Genomic DNA, 21,796 nt, shown 5'->3' on the forward strand with positions numbered 1-21,796 from the left:
CTTAGGCACATGACAGGAACAAAACTTCTGGGTCCTTGAATTTACATCCTTGCTCTCACAGACAACCATGATGCATAAGTCATGTCTAGCTCCCTAAATTTGTCCAACTCTCTATTGAAAATAGTTTGAATTTTTGCCAGCTGGACAACTGCTTCAGACTTTCACAAATTTGTTGCTTAGAAATCTTCTCATTTCTAACAGTTTTATTTGCATCTTTTGTTTTTAGCCATTCATTCTTGTTTCGGTATTGTTCTTTGGCTGAACTAATTATTTTTCCTTCCTAGCATTTACTCTTCCCTTGTGTATTTATGGAGCAATCATATCTTCTCTCAGCTTTTAATTGCTACGTTAAGAAAGGCAAATTCACATCATCTCTTCTCATAAGATATTTTCTCTTGTTCCTTTCTCTGGTTATGCTAATAAGGTTCTCCCTACTCATTTCACCTTGAATTCTTCTTTTTTAAACACAGGCAATCAAAACATTAATTCTGATAATGGTTTACTAGTGCCTTGCACAATGGCATTAATACTCACGCTGCCCACTGCATCCTAGGAATTTTTGGCCAATCACAGTGGGATCCCATTTCTTATGTATTATTTTCTGACCTTTCCAACATTATGTTACTGGCAAAAAAAATTTAGACATATGCTGACTTCTTGTGCAAAGGTATTCATTGTAGTACTAAATATGGCTTGACCCCCAAAAAATTAGAGATCCTTTAATTTTCTGATGAACCATACTTCATCCATCTCATCAACAATCTGTGCAATTCTGTTTTCCATCTCTGCTCTTTTTGGAAGTAAATCAAATATGCTAGATCTGTAACAATTCTCTTCTTCCAAAAGTCAGAGGATTTTTTAATCAAAGAAGGATATCCATTACATTGACTTTGTTAAATCCTTTATATGCTTTCCTATTCTTCGTGTTCTGCCACACATTAGAAAGTGGTGTCTGCTTCACTTACTGGCTTTATGTGCACTCTTACCTTGCTCAACTGCAGGGTAAAATCTCGTAAGTCAGTCATAAAACCATGGTAACTCCATTAGTTTACATTTTCTTGTAATTTCCTGCAATTTGAAATAAAAATGCACATGTATAACTGAAGTCAACAAACTGATACGTAAAGACTTTCTCATCCTGCTACTCTTTGAAGTGACTGTGTGACTTCTTGCATTAGTTCATGTGGTAAGTAGTAGCAGGATGCCACTTTGAGCTCAGTTGACTTCTCGACCCCAACTTTGTCACTGAGTTTTCTGCTTTAACAGGGTAAATGCAACATCTTCCAAAACAAACTAGGAGAACAAGCTTCCTCTCTTCTTGACAGTAATTACTGAATTTGGTTTACTTGTGACTAGATGTGTCTCCTCCTGAAGACAAGGTGTCAGTGGCTAGATCCACCAGCAGGCTTAAGCATCTCAGTAGAAGATTTTGATACTCAGAATACCTACTCAGCTGCCACCTAGAGGAAGTGTGTCAAGCCTGTATCAGCCTAAATTTTCCAAAGGAATTTCCTCAGGATGTATCCTCTGGCATGTCCAGATGTGCCTGCATCTTTGTAACACCTGAGTAGCACATGAAGAGCTCTGATTTCAGTGGAATAGGCACTGCTCTGCCTACCTTACATGGCCAGACTTGGCAGATGTTCCCAGCGCATTCCTTTTCTCTGCCCACATGAGTTTCAGATATCTACTTTCCACTGCATCTGTGGATGCTCTGATTAATAGATTATGAGGAAATAATATCTTTGAATATCTCAATCTTTTCTTCACCACTTTTCAGGAATAATGGCATTCTTAATGAGCCACGGAGTGATTAAAGGGATAGACCTAGCAGCTAGGAGACCCACCTGAGGTGCAATTTCTGCCCCCCCCCGCCCAATACTTCAATATTTATAAATGCTCATGTCAGCAAAGGACAAGTGTATGATTTTTAAAACATCCTGCCCATGGGACTAAAATGAATCTCAACTGCTCTTTCAGTAAGGAAATAGCCCATGCAGTCTCTGCAATGATGCAATCACACAATCACAATATGGTTGAGTATGGAGGGAACCTCTGGAGGTTATCTGGTCCAACCCTCCTGCTCCTGACTTTGTCCCTGATCTCTGGGGCCTGGGACTCCTGAAGACTGGTCTTGCTAGTGAAGACTGAGGCAAAGGCGGTGTTCATGACCTCAGTCTTTTCCATGTCCTGTGTCACCAGGGCTCCTGCCTCATTCAGCAGTGGGCCCACATTTCCCCTAGTCATCTTTTTGCTACTTAGGTAGCACTTAGGTACTTGCAGAAGCCTGTCTTCTTCTTGCCCTGCTTTCTCCTCTCAGGATGCTGAACTCCACCATCTCATGATCACTCCAGCTGGTGCTGTCTTCAACCTTCACATCCCCAGCAAGCCCCTCCTTTTTTGTGAGTGTAAGGTCCAGCAGAGCATCTCTCCTCATTGGCTTCTGTTTCACTTGCATCAGGAAGTTGTCATTGATGCTTTCCAGGATCCTTGCTTATGCTCTGCTGTGTTGTCCCTCCAACAGATATTGGGGTGGTTGAATCATAGAATCATAGAATCATTTAGGTTGGAAAAGACCTACACGATCATCAAGTCCAACCATCATCCATGCCCACTAAACCATGTTCTGAAGTGCCTTGTCTACGCACTTTTTGAATACCTCCAGGGATGGTGACTCAACCACTTCCCTGGGCAGCCTATTCCAATGTGTGACAACCCTCTCGGTAAAGAAATTTTTCCTAATATCTAACCTAAATCTCCCTTGCCACAACTTGAGGCCATTTCCTCTCATCCTATCTCCAGCCACCTGACAGAAGAGACCAGCACCCACCTCACTACACTCCTTTCAGGTAGTTGTAGGGAGCAATAAGGTCTCCCTTCAGCCTCCTTTTCTCCAGGCTAAACAACCCCAGTTCCCTCAGCCGCTCCTCATAAGACTTGTGCTCCAGGCCCCTCACCAACTTGGTTGCCCTTCTCTGGACACGCCCCAGCAACTCAATGTCTTTCCTGTAGTGAGGGGCCCAAAACTGAACACAGCACTCGAGGTGCGACCTTGCCAGTGCCCAGTACAGGGGAACAATCACCTCCCTGCTCCTGCTGGCCACACTATTTCTGATACTGGCTAGGATGTCGTTGGCCTTCTTGGCCACCTGGGCACACTGCTGGCTCATATCCAGCCAGCTGCCAACCAGCACCCCCAGGTCTTTCTCTGCCGGGCAGCTTTCCAGCCACTCTTCCCCAAGCCTGTAGCGGGGCGTGGGGTTGCTGTGACCCAAGCGCAGGACCCAGCACTTGGCCTTGTGAACCTCATACAATTGGCGTTGGCCCATCGATCCAGCCTGTCCAGATCTTGCTGTAGAGCCATCCTACCCTCAAGCAGATCGACCCTGCCTCCCAACTTGGTGTCGTCTGCAAACTTGCTGAGGGTGCACTCAATCCCCTCATCCAAATCATTGATAAAGATACTAAACAGAATGGGGCCCAACACTGAGCCCTGGGGAACACCACTAGTGACCCGCTGCCAACTGAATTTCATCCCATTCACCACAACCCTCTGGGCTCGTCCAACCAGGCAGTTTTTTACCCAGCAAAGAGTACACTTGTCCAAGCCATGAGACACCAGCTTCTCAAGGAGTATGCCAGGAGAGACAGTGTCAAAGGCCTTGCTGAAGTCGAGGTAGATAACATCCACTTTAGATAATATCCATTCCAGCCTTTCCCTCATCCACTAGTTGGGTCACCTGATCATAGAAGGAGATCAGGTTGGTCAAGCAGGACCTGCCTTTCGTAAACCCATGCTGACTGGGCCTGATCCCCTTCTTATCCTGGACTTGCCATGTGAGTTCTCTCAAGACAAAGTGTTCCATAATCTTCCCTGGTACCAAGGTCAGGCTGACAGGCCTGTAGTTCCCCGGATCCTCCCTCTGACCCTTCTTGTAAATGGGCGTCACATTGGCAAGCCTCCAGTCCTCTGGGACCTCCCCTGTTGACCCAGATCGCTGATAGATGATGGCGAGTGGCTTGGCAAGGACCTCTGCCAGTTCCCTCAGTACTTTTGGATGGATCCCATCGGGTCCCATAGAAGAAGACCCACATGAGGACCAGGGCCTGTGAACATGAGGCTACTTCTAGCTGTCTCTAGAACGTCTCATCCACTTGTTCTTCCTAGTCAGGTGGCCTACATCAGACACCCACTATACTGTCACCCACACAACTCTGCTATTTAATCCTAGTTTTAAAGCAGAAAAAGAATTTCTGTGACTAAATATTATCAAAGAGGAGGTGTTTTTAATAATAATACAATTGTATCCATGATGCTTCAAATATTTATGCACACACTTAATCCAAATTATGTCAATAGATTGATTCAAGTAAAAAATTTTTTTTTTCTCTTTAAATGTTTGTGAGAACATTATAATGTAATAGATGCTAAATGTTCATATAAAGTTTTGGCCACAGATTTTCCTAACACTTTGAAGCATTTTGTCATGGTTTAAATGCTAGTTTTAAAAAATACCAATTTAAATCACGATGAAAATTTATTAATTTTTACGTCATTCTTGATTCAGTCTCTCTACCTTGCCTTGCTACAGTTGCTCTGAGGACAAGCAAAAAGAATGTTTCTTCTCCTGACTTTTCATTCAGAAATCTTGCACACATGTATAATTTCTTACATTTTAAAAGAAAAGAAAAAACATTCATGTAAAATTTGGTTTAAAAGTTACTAAAACAGTGGATCTATTTTTTAAGAAGAGCATGAAGGCAGTTACTATCACAAGACTGTCATTATACTATCTTGCGTAATTTAGGCTTTTTATATCCTTTTGACTTTGTTTTTAAAATATAGCTTGGATCGCTGTAGTGCATTTTGTCTCTACTCGTGCACTGCAGACAGCTCTCTATTAGTATGAATTCTTAACAACAAATGTTTTATACAGTCATAAATCCTTTCACTCACCCTTTTATGTTTTCCACTGTTGCAGCAGGAAATAGGAATGGGTCTCCTGTTGGCTTTACATTTCGTGAGATCATGTATACAGTGAAGCAAAGTAGTTAAGAAAAAGTGGCTAAACTAGGCAGGTCCCTCACTCACAGACCAGTCAAAAATGAGCACGTAGCATGTGGCTGTGCCCTTTATCCTCTGCCAGTGTGTTACAGGAGTTTTCTACCTCTACATTTCTACCTTCTTTACCATGAAGTCAGAGCACATATTTTTACCTCCAACGTGTCAGTTCTTGTCTCCCACTCTCCTGTACCACTCCATAATACTCCTGCTTTGTATTTTTTGTAGATATTTTTTCCTGCTGCAGAATAAAAAAGTAAACAATACTGAAGATATCATCTTCCATTTTGGGGGCGTCTACCCTGCATGTTGGCAACCATAAATTATTACAAGTATAGTTGTCAGAGAAGAAAATCTTTGTCTAAAGCTTTTGATAAAAGGAAGCCACAGTTAGTTGGGTCTGTTTACCCTGCCCCCTTACACACCCCCTTTTCATATACAGAGTTACTACACTAAAAGTAAACTTGAGTCATTTTTGGATGGCCTTTTTTTATTGTGTTAGTATAGCACATAGTGCAACAGGTTTCCTACTCTGATGGTGACCCCTGGACAGCCACAGAGAAAGAAATAGCAGCCATGAAAAATTGCTTATAAAACAGCCACTACAAATGACAAAAACTTACATGGCCAGGCCAAAAAAAAATCAATAAATTCATATTGTCATGAGCACCTGGCCAGACATAGAAGTTTTTTGGTAGCTACCACCCAGGCATCTAAATACCTTTACAAGTCTTAATGACAGTCTACAGAAGAACCTACAGCTAATACACAAATTACAGAATAAGAAAAACAACACAGAAGAGGAAGAAAAGGACACAGGCAAAGTGCTTTCTCAAAATCACAGCACAGAAGAGTGACAGTCTTGATGTCTACTTTTCAGGCCCGCACCAGGCTCTTACTACTTTTAGTATGATGCACAATTTACAATTTTGGCTGATTTTTATGACATTCAAAAGTGACGTATCTGAGAGGGGGGTTGATATCCTTTGCATCTGCTTGTAAGCACTCAGACCCATTGCTCAGCATTTTTAGAACTGTGCCAATTCACAGCAATTTTTCAGAGGAAAAGAAGCCGTGCTCTCCTCTCAAAAATCTCTCTGATACTTTACCATGCTCAGACATAACCTGATTTCAGAACATTAGCACCCACTTTTATTTTGCCTTTCATCCAACAAAAAATAACTAGCAGTTATAAAAACCCTGTAAATGCTGCATGGGAGAGCTCTGTTTTGACATCTATGCTTCCCCCTTGTTGTGGTGTCTTCTGTTGCATGGGACCAATTCAGGTTCATGATAAAGTGTTGCAGTTAAAAGGATATAATGAAGTATATTATAACCCACTACAGACAGGAAAGCATACGCCTCCTCTCCTTTTCCACTCAGTGCACTGACTATGGTTCCCTTTGTGTGAATCATCTCTCACAAAAGAGACCAGAAGATATTGCTGCTGTATTTTTTTAAGCTTTAGTAACTCTCATGAGATGAATCAACAAGACCTTCAACTGAGTCACTGTTCCTTCCTTCCTCCCAGGCAGCTAAGTAGTTATTGCAAGAGGGCTGGCTGGATGGGAGTTAATGTTGTCTATCTGAAATGGCATTTATTGCCTTAGAAGTAAAGCAAGTAGGTATTTTTTCAAGCCCTGCTCTAACCATCTGATGTTTGACCTTAAACAAGTCCTTTCACATATCTTTGCTTTGATTCCCTGTTTATGCAGGATGGATAATGTTATTTTTCATTCTTAATGTCCATGGCTGAAAATTGCTGCATCAACTGCAATATAATCGTAAAAATATGAGAGTTGTTTCCAAGTGCTTATCTACAAGACATCTGGAGTGCAATTAGCATAACTGAAGTAATTAATAAATAATGATAATAAATAATTATCTTCTTAGGGCATATTTGGCCTTTGCATGATCTTGCATGAGAAAATTTGATACTTTCATTTAAATGCAATAATTTTATCCCCCAAAGCAATCTAATCTACTGTGTGGGAAGACTGATATTTCTGTTTGATAGTTGATAGTTGAGTTTATTTTAAAGTGAAATAAAAATAACTGATTCTTAGTTATTACTGAAATCAAATGCCTCCTTATCTTTGTCCTCACACAGATGCTTACTCATGACGAGGAAGGTGCTGTATTCAGTTCTGATTTCCCTTCATATTGAGCTCCAGTATAGTTACACCTTTCCAAAATATTGTGAATTACATGTGTAAGTGGTTGTCTGCCAGGAGAAAGAGAATTGGTGTCAGTCCACAAGGTGAGAGAAGCCAGGGCCATTTTTTTTTACTACCTTGCACCTGGAGAGAATTTAGCCAGTTGCAGGTAGCCTATGTGCTTTGGAAAAGGCCAAGACAGGTTTCCAACAGCTAAAAGTTCCCCCTCAGCTGCATTCAGACAGCAGGTTGGACCACCCTAGGGAAAACTCAGGGAAGGATTATAAGTCTGCACTGTTCTCTGCTCCAGCTTCTGCTCCAAAGGAGTAATCTAATCTTGTGTGTGCATGGAAACACAATGGTTCACTGACATAATCGCTCTCTACCAGAAACAAGATGTAACCGAGAAGTGCTGCATCTAACAGATATGCCTCTTTCTATATGCAACTTCTTAACCTTTTCAGAGCAGACTATGGTAGTGAATAGCCTACTTTTAATACTAGTATTGTTGAAACAGTGCACCTGTAAATGTGCACTTGAGGAAATTACTTCACACAGTAGTATCCCAGACTATTATTCCCTTAAATACTGAAAAAAGGAAAGGAGGGGGAATAGTGTTGCTAGCTGAACTCATGTAAAACAGCAATAAGGAAGCACTGAAATACACCTGCAAACGTTTCAGAATATGTAGATAGGTAGGGGTATTGGTGCAAGTGTCATGTGCACAACAAAATTAAGCTTGATGCTGCAGACTACCCCACAGACTAACAGAATAATAACGTGTAATTTTTTATTTCTTTATATGTTTACTTGTAGCAAACTCTGATTTCTTTGACTTTCCTAATGCAATCCAAGAGACTAATCATGCACTGGAGAAAAATGGAAAATGTAGGACTTTGTGATTTACTTCTTGGAACTGAATTATGCAGGAAACTTTTAGCTGCCAGAAATATAGATTACACTATTGTTTAGGAGACACTATTAGAATCCCCTAGCCATATGAATACAGATGACAACCATCTTTGTGCCATGCTCCAGAAACACGTATTTACTGTGAGTGATACACTGCTGGTAATGAATACACTTTTTAATTTCTTCCTTCTACCTGCTACTATCACTGTAGCCTTATCTAGCATGAGCCTCAGCAAACCAGCTCACTGTTATGTTCCAATTCCATTCAGAGAGGCATGTATTCAGCATTAGAGGTTAAGCAAGGGAAACAGGCAACAAATGGATTATCATCAGCAAACTAATAGTCCTACAGTCCATCAGCATTCTTTTTCACTGAAGCTGATGAAGAAAATTACAGTGGCCTTCAACTAGACCCCACAGAGAGTTGTCACTCTCACACTGAAATTGTTTCCTGATGTTCAGAGGGAATGTCCTGTGTTTCAGTTTGTGCCCATTGCCTCTAGTCCTGTCACTGGGCATCACTGGCACGGAGCCTGGCTCTGTCCTCTTTGCACCCTCCCTTCAGGTATTATAGACATTGATGAGATCCCCCTTGAGCCTTCTGTTCTCCAGGCAACAGTCCCAGCTCTCTCAGCCTTTCCTCATATGTGAGGTGCTCCAGTCCCTTCATCATCTTAGTGGCTCTTCAGTGGAAACTCTTCAGTATGCCCATGTCTCTCTTGTATTGGGGAGCCCAGAACTGGACACAGTACTCCAGGTGTGAAGTGCTGAGTAGAGGGGAGGGATCACTTCCTTCAACAACAATCCTGCTAATGCAGCCCAGGATACCATTTGCATTCTTTGCCACCAGGTCACATTGCTGGCTCATGTTCAACTTGGTCTCCACCAGGACCCCCAGGGCCTTTTCTGCAAAGCTACTTGCCAGCATGTACTGCTGCATGGGAGTTTTCCCTGCCAGGTGCAGGACTTTGCAGTTCCCCTTGGTGAACTTCATGAGGTACGTGACAGTCCGTTTCTCCAGCCTGTTGAGGTCTCTCTGGATAGCAGCATGGACTTCCCAGTTTTGTGACATCTGTGAACCTCCTGAGGGTACATTCTGCCTTGTCATCATCTAGATCATTAATGAAGATTTGAAGAGGGTTGGAGCCAAGATTTATTCCAGGGATAGTTACTACCTTTCCTACCTTCCAGCTTCCACCTGCCTTCTCTTCACTTGCCTTTTCCACAACTTTCTTCTGTCATCTCCTCTCCCTGGTATTTCCTAGTACTCTGGGAATCCCAGAGTATGGGAGTCCCAGAATTTCCCAGGACTATGCTGCAATGTAGTACAGTACTTCTGAGCCAGCTGGTATGTATTGAGTATCTAAGATTAAAACCACAGGTGAGGATAATGAATTTCAAGGGCTCAGCATGGAGACAATAGGTGAAGATGATTATAGTAGAGGGAGTTTAATCCAACACAGTCAATGAAGGAACAAGAAAACAGCTAGCTATTCAGTCAGGCAGCCAGATATATGAAAATATATTTGAACAGTCATAAAATAAAATTATGAAATAAGGATTTTAATATATGTAATTCCCATTAATCCAAAGATGCTTGGTTCCTGCAAACAGAAAGCTAGGACTTTTTATTTGTCCAGTTGTTGAAATTACTGGTCCAGTTGTAAACCTTAGTAGAAGGAAGATGTGAAAATATCATGGAAGCAGGACAAGAATGTATTAAATTCACATACAGCAAAATAATTTATTTGTGTGCAGTCTTGTCTTACAATGTGTCAGCATAGTCATATGCATAAGAAAACAGCAGCTCTTCCTGAATCAGGACATCTCTCAGTAGATCTAATTCACTGTCCATTCGCAAAGAAATGTCACTGCAAGTTTGCAGCAACCAGATGTAGATACTGCACACAGCAAAGACTGAATCAAGTGCCTTCAGGCTGCAGACTAAATGGTGGAGAAAATGAGGATCAAAAATATGAGAAGGATAGGCACTTCAGAGGATGCACTTTTCTGCATTTGACAAAGCCTTTTTCTTTATTATTCATTCTGATTTGGTTTTTTGGTCTGCAGGATACTTTGAAAATTTCAAAATGAAAACATTATATAAAAACACACTGAAAAGGTCACAAGAAGCTTCAGACATTCTGAAGACTTCTGTATTCCTGATGAATTTGCAGAGGAATTTAGTAAGTCCTATTCCCGATAAATTAGTTTCATTAATCTTTGCAAGAAAACCACCCTTGGATTTCTATTTGTATCTTTTCTAAATATTACGGTATCATTTTTTCCAAACCTCTAAAGATTAAAGCCATTCAGTTATACATGTTTTCATTCCTTTACCTTACATTGAGAAGTTAATTTCTCTTCTCCTTTCTATACATGTTTCTACTCTTCCTACAACAGAAGGTAAAATGTCTTTAAAAATATTTTCTCCAAGAAACAAGAATTTCACTCAGCAGAAATCAGTAATACTGTTACAGAATGTCTGAAATCACTCATATTTAAAAACTAACTTTACAGTTATATCATCAAAATGTTAACACTAATAACAGTCACTGTACTTCCTTTTTCACAAGGAAGTAGTATTCTATAAGTAGATATGGTAATCTCTCTTCCTACGTATCTCAAGTCCCTGAACGTCAAGACAGGGATTGGGGGAACAAAGTGCCTCCCATCGTAACCCAACTCAGGTTCAAGATCACGTGAGGAGCCTAAACATACCTAAGTCCATGGGACCTGACAAGATGCATCCCAGGGTCTTGAGAGGATTGGCTGATGTAGTTGCCAAGCCACTCTCCATCATATTTGAAATGTCCTGGCACTCAGGTGAAGTCTCCAGTGACTGGAAAAAGGGAGAAACATCACACTCATTTTTAAAAAGGGTAGAAAGGAGGACCCTGGGAACTACCGACCCATCAGCCTCCTCTGTGCCTGGTAAGATCATAGAACAGATCCTCCTGGAAGCTATGTCAAGGCATATGCATGACAGGGAGGTGATTAGAGACAGCCAACATGGCTTCACCAATGGAAAATTGTGCCTGACTAATCTAACGGCCTACAATGGAGCGTCTGCATCAGTGGACAAGGGAATTGCTCCTGGTGTCATCTGGATTTCTGTAAGGCCTTTGATATGGTCCTTCACAACATTCTTGCCACTAAATTGGAGAGATGTGGGTTTGATGGATGGACTCATAGATGGATAAGGAACTGGCTGGATGGCCACATCCAAAGAGTTACAGTCAGTGGTTCCATGTCCAAGGGGAAACCAGTAACAAGTGATGTCCCTCAAGGGTCCGTGCTGGGACCATTACTATTTAATATCATAGAATCATAGAATCATTTCGGTTGGAGAAGACCTTTAGGATCATCAAGTCCAACCATTAGCCTAGCACTGCCAAGTCCACCACTAAACCATGTCCCTAAGTACCACATCTACACATCTTGTAAATACCCCCAGGGATGGTGACTCAACCGCTTCCCTGGGCAGCCTGTTCCAAAGTTTGACAACCCTTTTGGTGAAGAAACTTTTCCTAATATCCAATCTAAACCTCCCCTGGCACAGCTTGAGGCCATTTCCTCTTGTTCTATTGCTTGTTACCTGGGAAAAGAAACTGACCCTCACCTCGCTACAGCCTCCTTTCAGGTAGCTGTAGAGAGTGATAAGGTCTCCCCTCAGCCTCCTTTTCTCCAGGCTAAACAGCCCCAGTTCCCTCAGCCGCTCCTCATAAGACTTGCACTCTAGACCCTTCACCAGCTTTGTTGCCCTTCTCTGGACACGTTCCAGCACCTCAATGTCTTTCTTTTAGCGAGAGGCCCAAAACTGAACACAGTATTCGAGGTGCAGCCTCACCAGTGCTGAGTACAGTGGGATGATCTCTTCCCTAGTCCTGCTGGCCACGCTATTTCTGATACAAGCCAAGATGCTATTGGCCTTCTTGGTCACCTGGGCATGCTGCTGTCTCATATTCAGCTGGCTATTGACCAATACCCCCAGGTCCTTTTCCGCCGGGCAGCTCTTCAGCCACATCTTCATCAGTGACATATACAGCGGGATTGAGTGCACCCTCAGCAAGTTTGCAGATGACACCAAGCTGAGTAGTGCAGCTGATAGCTTGAGGGAAGGGATGCCGTCCAGAGGGACCTGAACAGGCTGGAGGAGTGGGCCAATGTGAACCTCATGAAGTTCAACAAGGCCAGGTGCAAATTCCTGCACCTGGGTGGGGCAGTCCCCAGTATCACTACAAACTGGGTGATGAATTGAGACCAGCCCTGCAGTGGAGGACTTGGGGGTACTGGTGGACAAAAAATCAGAGATGAGCTGGCAATGTGCACTTGCGGCCCAGAAAACCAATTGTATCCTGGGCTGCATAAAAAGAAGCATGGCCAGCAGGTCAAGGGAGACGATTCTCCCCCTCTACTCAACCTGATGAGACCCCACTTGGAGTACTGCATCGAGCTGTGGGGTCCCCAGCACAAGACAGTCATTGGCCTGTTAGAGTGGGTCTAGAGGAGGGCCACAGAAGTGATCACAGGGCTGGAACATCTTTTTTATGAAGAAAGTTTTGTTGCGTTAAAAGGTAAAGAAGTTTGGCAGAAAATAAACAACTCCCTTGTGTTCCAGCTTATCCTCAGATATCAGAGGGGCTGGGGGCGGCTAGGCTTAGATTCTGAGTGATGCCCAATTCAGCACTCTAAGTCCCGTCACATTCAATATATATTGAACTACCATGATTACAGATGCACAAATAGCGTAATATACTTTCAATCTAGTTGTGTTCAACGAACTGTTATGGCCAGACTTAAGAAGTTTGGTCACGTTCAACAAACTATCACGGCTAGATTTTACTGAACAGTACAGTTTATTAATGCAACAGAAGTACAGATTCTTTTGGATTGCTGGTGATAAATACAGTGTCTGCAAAGCACATGCAAGTACCAAGAATACAGTCGACTACAAGCATGCTAAATTATGGAAAAACTCTATAGAGATTTCTAAGTTTCCCGGGGAGGCACTTGGTATAACCAAGGGTTTGAATCTCACCCAACAGGCGTCCCTATGGGGGGGAAGAGAGGTTCAGCCCATCGACTGATCCCAGAAGTCAGCAATGTCCTCCCAACTTGTCTATGATGGTATATTCCCTAGCATTCCTCCTCTCTTAAGCCCTTTTATATTATTTTCCTATTTTTAGGTGGAGCTTGAGTGACTCTAGTCATACATACCTTTATTATAATTGGTATAAAATCTCCCCACTTTACTTTTAAAGATATATGCTAGAGAAAATTCAGAGCGCATGCTCAGTGAGGGGTGGTCGCACCTTGGAGGCGGGTAGCTTTTGGGATGGAGGTGTGTTTTGGCATTATAATGAGATTATAATGAGCAAAGTTTACCCAGAGAACATGATTTAGCATGTCACTACTCCAGAACTGGGCACTTATGATATAAATCAGAAGTAAAACAATGGCATTGACAGAACCCCATTGTTTCACCTCCTTGCTTCAGTGGATTCAATGCAGGGACCTTCCATTCTTGTTCCAGTAGTTCCAGTTCCCCATCCTTGTGGTGATATCACAGGGCCTGGCTGCAGTGTCCTCACTCTGCTCCACGCTCCGTGTTGTTTCTCAGAGTCAGCATACCAAGCTCCCCTGGTGTTGCTAACATCTAAGGTTGCAGGTTATGTTGCTTAGGGAATTATTATGGAACAGATTTCTTTATATATCCACCGCATTCCACCCTGGAGGTTTACCTTCCCTTAAGAGGGGGACATATCAATCCAGCAATTTTTCCACAAGGCTGAGTGAGCTGGGATTTTTCAGCCCAGAAAAGAGAAGACTCCAGGGAGACCTTATTGATGCCTTTCAATATATGAGGGGCTTATAAAAAAGGTGGAGAAAGACTTTTTATGAACACTTGTAATGACGGGACAAGGGGCAATGGTTTGAAACTGAAAGAGGGTAGATTTAGATTGGTTATAAGGAAGAAATTATTTACGATGAGGGTGGTAAGACACTGGACCAGGTTGCCCAGACAAGTTGTTGACGCCCCATCATTGCAAGTGTTCAAGGTCAGGTTGGATGGGGCTCTGAGCAACTTAATCTAGTGAAAGATGTCCCTGCCCATGGCAGGAGGTTTGGACTAGATTATCTTTAAAGGTCCCTTCCAACCCAAACCATGCTATGGTTCTGTGATTGTCCGATGGATTGTTTACTCCATACAGAATATCAGCTTGTTCTGAAGGTTCAGAAGACACTGAGTCTCACTTACTATTACATTATATCTTGTGGGTAGATTTATACCATGAGAAGTGGGTGTTAAATGATGTTAAGTCAAAATGATAGCTTTACTCACCCTTTTTTCCTTCTTGACACTTACATAAATGACTGTGTAAGATCAAAGATAGTGTAAAGTTGCATGATTTTTTTTTTGTTTAACTTGTTAACCTACAGGCACATATAGAGTGTGCCTAGTCTGGACGATGAACCCCCATGTTAGATACCTGAGCTAATTCTAAGAAAGATAGCGTGTCCACATAAATCAGCACTCAGCTATGCTGGGTTTGATCCTAGGTGCAGTATAGCCTCTCATTAGAACTAATTACTCTTGGCACAGCATCATGCTGATGCAGCTGTGCAGCTTCCAGAGCTAGTTCATTTGGCACTTAGCTCAGGGATCACTGCAGTCTTGGGCATAGAAGTGCACTGTCATTTGGTCAAATGAGTGAAGCTTTTGCTCATTAGTTCAAATGGCCATTTCATTTGGGAATTAGATAAATGATTAAATCTTCCAGATGCTTAGTCCAATTACTGTAAATATGATCATGATTTTTGACAACTACCTGATTATTAACAGACAGCCAAGCTACACAGTAATTCCTGCATTGCAGTCAAGCAACTCGGATCAACAATTTCTCTCTGAGATGTTGTTTTGGTGGCTTTAATTTTCAGTTGTGTCCCTTAAGAAGGGGCCTTCTCAAAGCAGGTTGTGTGTTCCTATATGGCTAGCATCTGTAGCCCTTTCCACATTTTTCAGCAGCCAGGAAGAACCCATCAATGCTGTTTCAATGTCAGCATTGGCATGGCCATCTCTCACCCCTGTGCAAATGAGGACAGCAGGGCAGGTAATTTAGAGATGACTTTGTAAAACTATCTTAAAACTCAGCTACATATAAGAGGGAAAGGTGGACAAGGTAGTTGCTTTCAAATCCTGGAAGGCCCTCTTTCCTAGACAGAGCCTACTAAAGTCAATGGGAAGCATTCCAGTGACTACAGATATGAGACTTGATCTTGACCCTGATGATGGATTCCATATAAAGATACATAAACCACTGGCTCTAGATATGTTTATCATCTCTATTTGTTGATTCAATTTTCATTCATTTTCAATCTTTTCACTGAATTCTGTCTACTGGTTTAGTCAGTGAGCCCTTCATCAGAGGTGTATTTACAAACAGTCCAAGAAGTTTCGCAGGTGTTGCCCTTACAGAGAGAGAATATTTTCAAGCTATTCTTTTCACAGAACAAGCAAGCAAAGTGGAGGGGGGAAATACTTGTCTGGCAGGTTTTAGTCTACAGTTTACAGCTTATTGTTGTATCCTGTTTTACAGCCAAGCAAGTGAGCTCCAATTCTAGCTGTAACAAGGCATTTATGTTCTAAAAAATGGGATTTCAAAAGGATCCTAAAGAAGTTAGATACTATTCCCTTTGGTGTAAGTCAACTAAAACATCATAAATCCCACTGAAGGGTATAAAAATACATCAGGGGAGGTATCGTTGTTTAAGCCCAACCAGCAACAAAGCACCATGAAGCTGCTTGCTCACTCCTCCTGCCTCCGCCCTGGTGGGATGAGGAGGAGAAAATATAAAGAAATGCTCATGGGTCTAGACAAGGACAGGGAGGGATCACTCATCACTTATGGTCACGGGCAAAAACCAGACTCAACTTGGGGAAAAAAAACAAAATCAATTTAATTTACTACAAATCAAATCAAAACAAGGATACTAAGAAGTAAAACAAAACCTTAGAGCACCTTCCCCCCAGCCCTGTCTTCTTCCTGGGCTCAACTCCATTCCCGATTTTCTCTACCTCCTCCCCACCCCCGCAGCAGCACAGGGGGATGGGGAATGGGGATTGGGGCCAGTTCATCATACATTGTCTCTGCCGCTCCTTCCTCCTCAGGGGCAGGACTTCTCACACTCTTCCCCTGCTCCAGCATGGGGTCCCTCTCATGGGAGACAGTCCTCCATGAACTTCTCCAGCGTGGGTCCTTCCCATGGGCTGCAGCTCTTTATGAACTGCTCCAGCGTGGGTCCTTTCTGCCAGCTGCAGTCCTTCAGGCACAGACTGCTCCAGTGCGGACTTTCCCATGAAGTCATGGCCGTCTTGGGGGGCATCCCCCTGCTCCAGTGTGGCATCCTCCATGGGCTGCAGGTGGGCATCTGCTCCCCCGCTCACCTCCATGGGCTGCAGGGGGACAGCCTGCCGTCTCATTGCGAGCTGCAGGGGCATCCCCTCCTCTGGCGCACCTCCTCCCCCTCCTTCTTCACTGACCTCGGTATCTGCATAGGTGCTCCTCTCACATTTCACTCCCCTCTTCGATGCAGGTTTCCCTTCTTAAATATGTTCTCCCAGAAGCGCTACCACCGTCGCTGATGGGCTTGGCCTTGGCCAGAGACAGGTCCAACTTGGAGCCAGGGAAGCTTCTGGCAGCTTCTCACAGGAGCCACCCCTGTAGCTCCCTTCCCCACTACCAAAACCCCACCACACAAACCCAAAACAGGAGTTAAGAGAAACAAAGTACAAGGGAGGAGATGAAAGTATGTGTTTCAGAGAAAGGATAGTGGGAGAGAAGGAAAGAAATAGAGAGACAGGCATACAAAACTGACTGTGAGGAGGGTTGTAATGCCTCCTCCTTTTTCTTCACAGCTGATGTGTCTTGAGAACCTCCACCTACTGCTTAGCATCTTGTGAGCACCCACGCGTCTGTCAGTGTCTCCTTGCTGGCAGGCTCATTATAGCTAGAGATCCTAGCCTGCAAATTATCAACAAGGATCCAACTAAGAAAACAGGAAAAAAAAGACCTGAAACACAAGGAGTTCTAGAAAAATGGGAGACCTAGCTTTCATAGATCTTGAATGCCAGAGAAGTCTGTCAGCTCATTTAGCCTGACCTTCTGCATAGCAAAGGACATAGAAGAGCATACTACTTCCTGTGCGTTTGAGCCTCAGAACTTGTGTTTAACTAAAGCATATCTACCAGAAAGCCTTGAAAGGAAGGACCCAAGGAATGCAGAACCCCACAGACCATGCAATCATAGAATCATAGAATACCAGGTTTGAAAGGACCTCAAGGATCATTTGGTCCAATCTTTCCTGGCAAAAGCAGTCTAGACAAGATGGCCCAGCAGCCTGTCCAACAAAATCTTAGAAGTGTCCACTGTTAGGAAATCCACCACTTCCCTGAGGAGATTATTCCAAGGGCTGATTGTTCTCATTGTGAAAAATTTTCCTCTTCTGTCCAGTCAGAACCTCCCCAGGAGTAACTTGTACCCATTACCCCGTGTCTTTTCCATGTGACTCCTTGTAAAAAGGGAGTCTCCATCTTCTTTGTGGTTACCCTTTAAATACTGAAACATGGTGATAAGGTCTCCCTTAAGCCTTCTTTTCTCAAGGCTGAACAAACCCAGTTCTCTTAGCCTTTCCTCATATGGCAGGCTTCCCAGTCCTTTGATCATCTTTGTGGCCCTTCTCTGGAACCTCTCCAGCCTGTCCACATCTTTTTTGTATAGCGGGGACCAAAACTCAACACAGTATTCCAGGTGTGGCCTGGCAAGCACTGAGTAGAGTGGGATAATGACTTCTTTATCTCTGCTGGTGATGTCCTTCTTGATACAACCCAGCATCCTGTTGGCTTTCTTTGCTGCAGCAGCACACTGTTCACTCATATTGAACTTGTTGTCCACCAGGACCCCCAGGTCCCTTTCCACAGAGCTGCTCCCCGCCGGGTAGATCCCAGCCTGTGCTGGAGTCCTGGATTATGTTTTCCTGGGTACAAGACCTTACATTTGTCTTCGTTGAACTTCATAAAGTTCTTGGTAGCCCACTCTTCCAGCCTATCCATGTCTTCGTGCAGGGTGGCTGAGTTGTGTACCTTTCTTTTTATGGGCAAATACCTCATAGATTTAAGATGAGGAAATGATGGGATCTGAATAGAGCTAAAAAACAAGAACACAGAACAAAGAGTGAGAAGGGCATTTTGTTTGCCAAAGTTGCACTTCTATGTTCTGAACAGATGGCTGACAATGACCTGAGACCTTAGAAAATTGAACTGATGAAAGAAATGTGTTCAGGTTTAATTATATGTAATTGGACAAGGCACAGAAAGGGTAAACTAAGCCACAAGCGTCAGTTTATTGAATGAATAGATGTGGCAGGAGCACATAAAAAATTCACTCGTGTTCAATTTTATGAAGTTTCCATCACAAAACCTTGTACTGACTGAATAAACTGAAACCCACATTTATTTTCTTTTTTTATTCCATAATTAAGCAATTTCAGACATTTGTTCAATGTCTGATCCTCATTCTCCTTTCTTAGAACAACTGGTTTGAGTTTTATGGTGTTTGGTAGAATAGAAAATAAAATGATCATTAGGAAAACTCACTCATGAACTACAGTGACTGACCAGTAGAAATCTCTGGTACCTGTGCATGGTGCTACATGTTTCTGAAAAAATCCTGATCTGGTTCAGTTGGTTACTGTGAATAAATAGTCACATGTGCACATGTATGTTAGATATCTTTTAATTGTCCCCTTTAAAAGTTTAACAAAATAATACCACTGTCGTGTCACATCATGCAAGGGTCATATGTGTGGATGTAGAGAGATTGAAAAGTAAACCATACTTAGGAAAAAAAAAACCTAAATAATTGCTACTTTTCTACATAACTAGTTACGCTGAACTTCTGAGCAAATCTGATGTTATGCTGGGTCTGGCTGAGATGGGGTTAACTTTCTCCACAGCAGCCCATATGGTGCTGTGTTTTGCATTTGTGACTAAACTGATGTTGATAACACACCAGTGTTTTGGCTATTGCTGAGCAGTGCTTGCACGGCATCAAAGCTTTCTCTATTTCCCACTTCTCTCCCAGTCAGTAGGCTGAGGGTAGCAAAGAAGTTGGAAAGGGACACAGGCAGGACAGTTGACCATTGGCCAAAGGGATACTCCATACCGTACGACACTATGCTCAGCAGTAAAGCTGTGTTAGAAGAAAAAGGAGTGGGAGCAGCATGGTGTGCTCAAAGCCCTGTCCAACCTGACCTTGAACACTTCATTCTCCCAGTCCCTGCCTTGAGATTCAGGGACTCAAGATGTGGGAAGAGCAATTGCCAGTGAAAATTGAGACAAAAAAGTTGTTGAGTCCCTCAGCCTTCTCCGTGTCAGTTGTCACCAGATCCTCCATCTCATTTATTAGAGGGTTACAATTTCTTTCATCTTCCTTTTCTGACTAACGTGCCTGTTATCAGATGTTCATCCATTTCTGTTAATGTACAGATGCCAATCATTTTACCTAGAGATGCTCTTGGTTGGAAAATACACTTAATCTGTAAAATCAAAAATTCATTCCAATGGAAACTGAGAATGAAGAGTCAGAACCAGCAACATAACTCACATGTGAGACATGCTGTCATGCAGCCTCTGCCCACCTGCAAAGGTCTTTTCATTGACATAGTTCAAGTTTTTTCAGTCCATCAGTCTAGCAAATAAGTTTCCTCCCCTTTGGTTTATGGCAGTCATGTTTTGAGGTTGCTTGGGGATGGATCAGTACAGTCCATAGATTCTGTACTGCCTTCTCTATCTTTCAGCATGTCAGCAGGTACAGGCAGAGAAAACGGCCTTATATGAGAAGATTTTTCTGGAATGCTTTTCCTTAGCTATAAGATTAAATATAAAAATATAATATGATTTTATATAAATGATACTCTTATGTCAGAGTGAGCAATTTTCTCCAATAAGTACTAATTTCATTATGAATCTTTCAGGCTGTGATACAGATTTCAGTTTAAAGCCGTGCATAAAGCTAGACTGTGCTGGCACAGAACTTCTACTTGAAATATCTCTATTTGCCAATTCTCTACACTTTCTCTTTTAAAGGAAGAATAATATTCCTTAAAAAAATTAGAGATGCTTCCATCCAGAAGACCAAGAGCTTGCAAACAAAGAAGCATTCTTGCAGAGGTTTTCAAAATCCTGGATGGAGTTGTACTGAAGGTACCCACGAGCACTATCAACAGTGCCATCAGTTGCCTCAGAATAAGATGAAAAGTCTGCTAAGGGATTCTCATTTTACAGCCTTGTAGACAGACAGCTTTTGAGAAGCAATTCAAGCCTAACTGTGAAGAGATCTAAGGCAGTTCTTCAAAGCAAAAAGTAAAGGAGAATTACACACACACACTCTTGAAAATAGACTTCAACACAACATACAGCTTAAGTACTGGAGAGATTTTACTCTAATTCCTAATTTGCCTGAGTTTATTGACAGAACTGCTGAAGTTATAAGACATAATAACATTCAAATGAAACATCTTTATTTCTTTAATGGCAAGCTTTGGCTCATACAGATTTTCTGTCTTGTAAAGTGCAAAAGGCCAAACAGACTAAATTCATGGTTTATGAAAGTCAGTTCATTCCAGAAATGAAATTATTTTATTGAGCAGAGAACAGAGACTACAACAGCAATAAAATATGCTTTTAATTTTTTCTTTTAGAAAGAGCCAATTTTGCAGAAAAAATCAAAGGTGTCTATTGTATAATAAATATGGTTTGAAAGAACATTCTCAGTGCATTTAATTCAGTCTGATATAACTTTGTGAAAATTTATTGGGCCATGTACAAAAATATTTCCCACTATTTATCAGTATTGTTAGTGATAATGATCACAGAGTGGTGCTTCTACCACAATTTAATAGCCTTGCTGAGTAAGATTTTTATAAGACTGTTTTATTAATTCAACCAAACAAGAAACCACAGCTGTACTGGAACACTAAGACCATAATTGGGCACCTGAGATTTTTCAGAAGAATTAAAAGGGCACTGTGGCTGTATTATTTTATATGTAAGAAAAACAAATTAAATGGGACTCTTGGTTGTCTTTACTTCTGTCTGGTATCCTCCTTTGTGAATGCTATCATTGATACTCCGTTTTCTGGTAACACTTTCATCTGATGTTTTGCCACCATAATATAATTTACAGCCCCAAGTGGTATAATCAAAATATCAGTAGGAAAGTGAAAATTATATTTCTTCATTCCAAAATCATCTGTATATTATTAATCACACTCGCACTCCCTGTTAATAATAAGTATCAATTATATAGTTTGCCAAGGCTGACCTGGAGGAATGTCTGGTAGAGCCTAATGGACATTTGTAAAATTTCTAAAATTTCTAAACATGGTTTGAATCATCCACTATAAATAGAGCACTGCAGTGCTTGCTAAGAATCCATTTCTTTTTCAGCCATAAAATCTCACATAGGTCATAACCACTGCATTATTAGTTCATTGTAAATATCAATTGCCCCTCAAAAAAAAAAAAAGTAAACTTCTTCTGCACCACTTTTTTATCAAAATGCATTATTTCCCTAAAAAAAACTATGGAAACTGGAAAGCTGCA

At 42.0% G+C, this 21,796-nt stretch overlaps 1 protein-coding gene across 1 annotated transcript in view; it reads left to right on the forward strand.

Annotated features, from left to right (window-relative positions):
- CNTNAP2 (contactin associated protein-like 2) overlaps window positions 1-21,796 on the forward strand; it is a 1,206,765-nt gene that overhangs the window by 1,088,253 nt on the left and 96,716 nt on the right. The gene's annotated exons all lie outside the window — the stretch shown is intronic.

This window comes from Haliaeetus leucocephalus, unplaced genomic scaffold (genome assembly GCF_000737465.1).
Source record: "Haliaeetus leucocephalus isolate CR32 unplaced genomic scaffold, Haliaeetus_leucocephalus-4.0 Scaffold808, whole genome shotgun sequence".
Classification (NCBI taxonomy): domain Eukaryota; kingdom Metazoa; phylum Chordata; class Aves; order Accipitriformes; family Accipitridae; genus Haliaeetus; species Haliaeetus leucocephalus.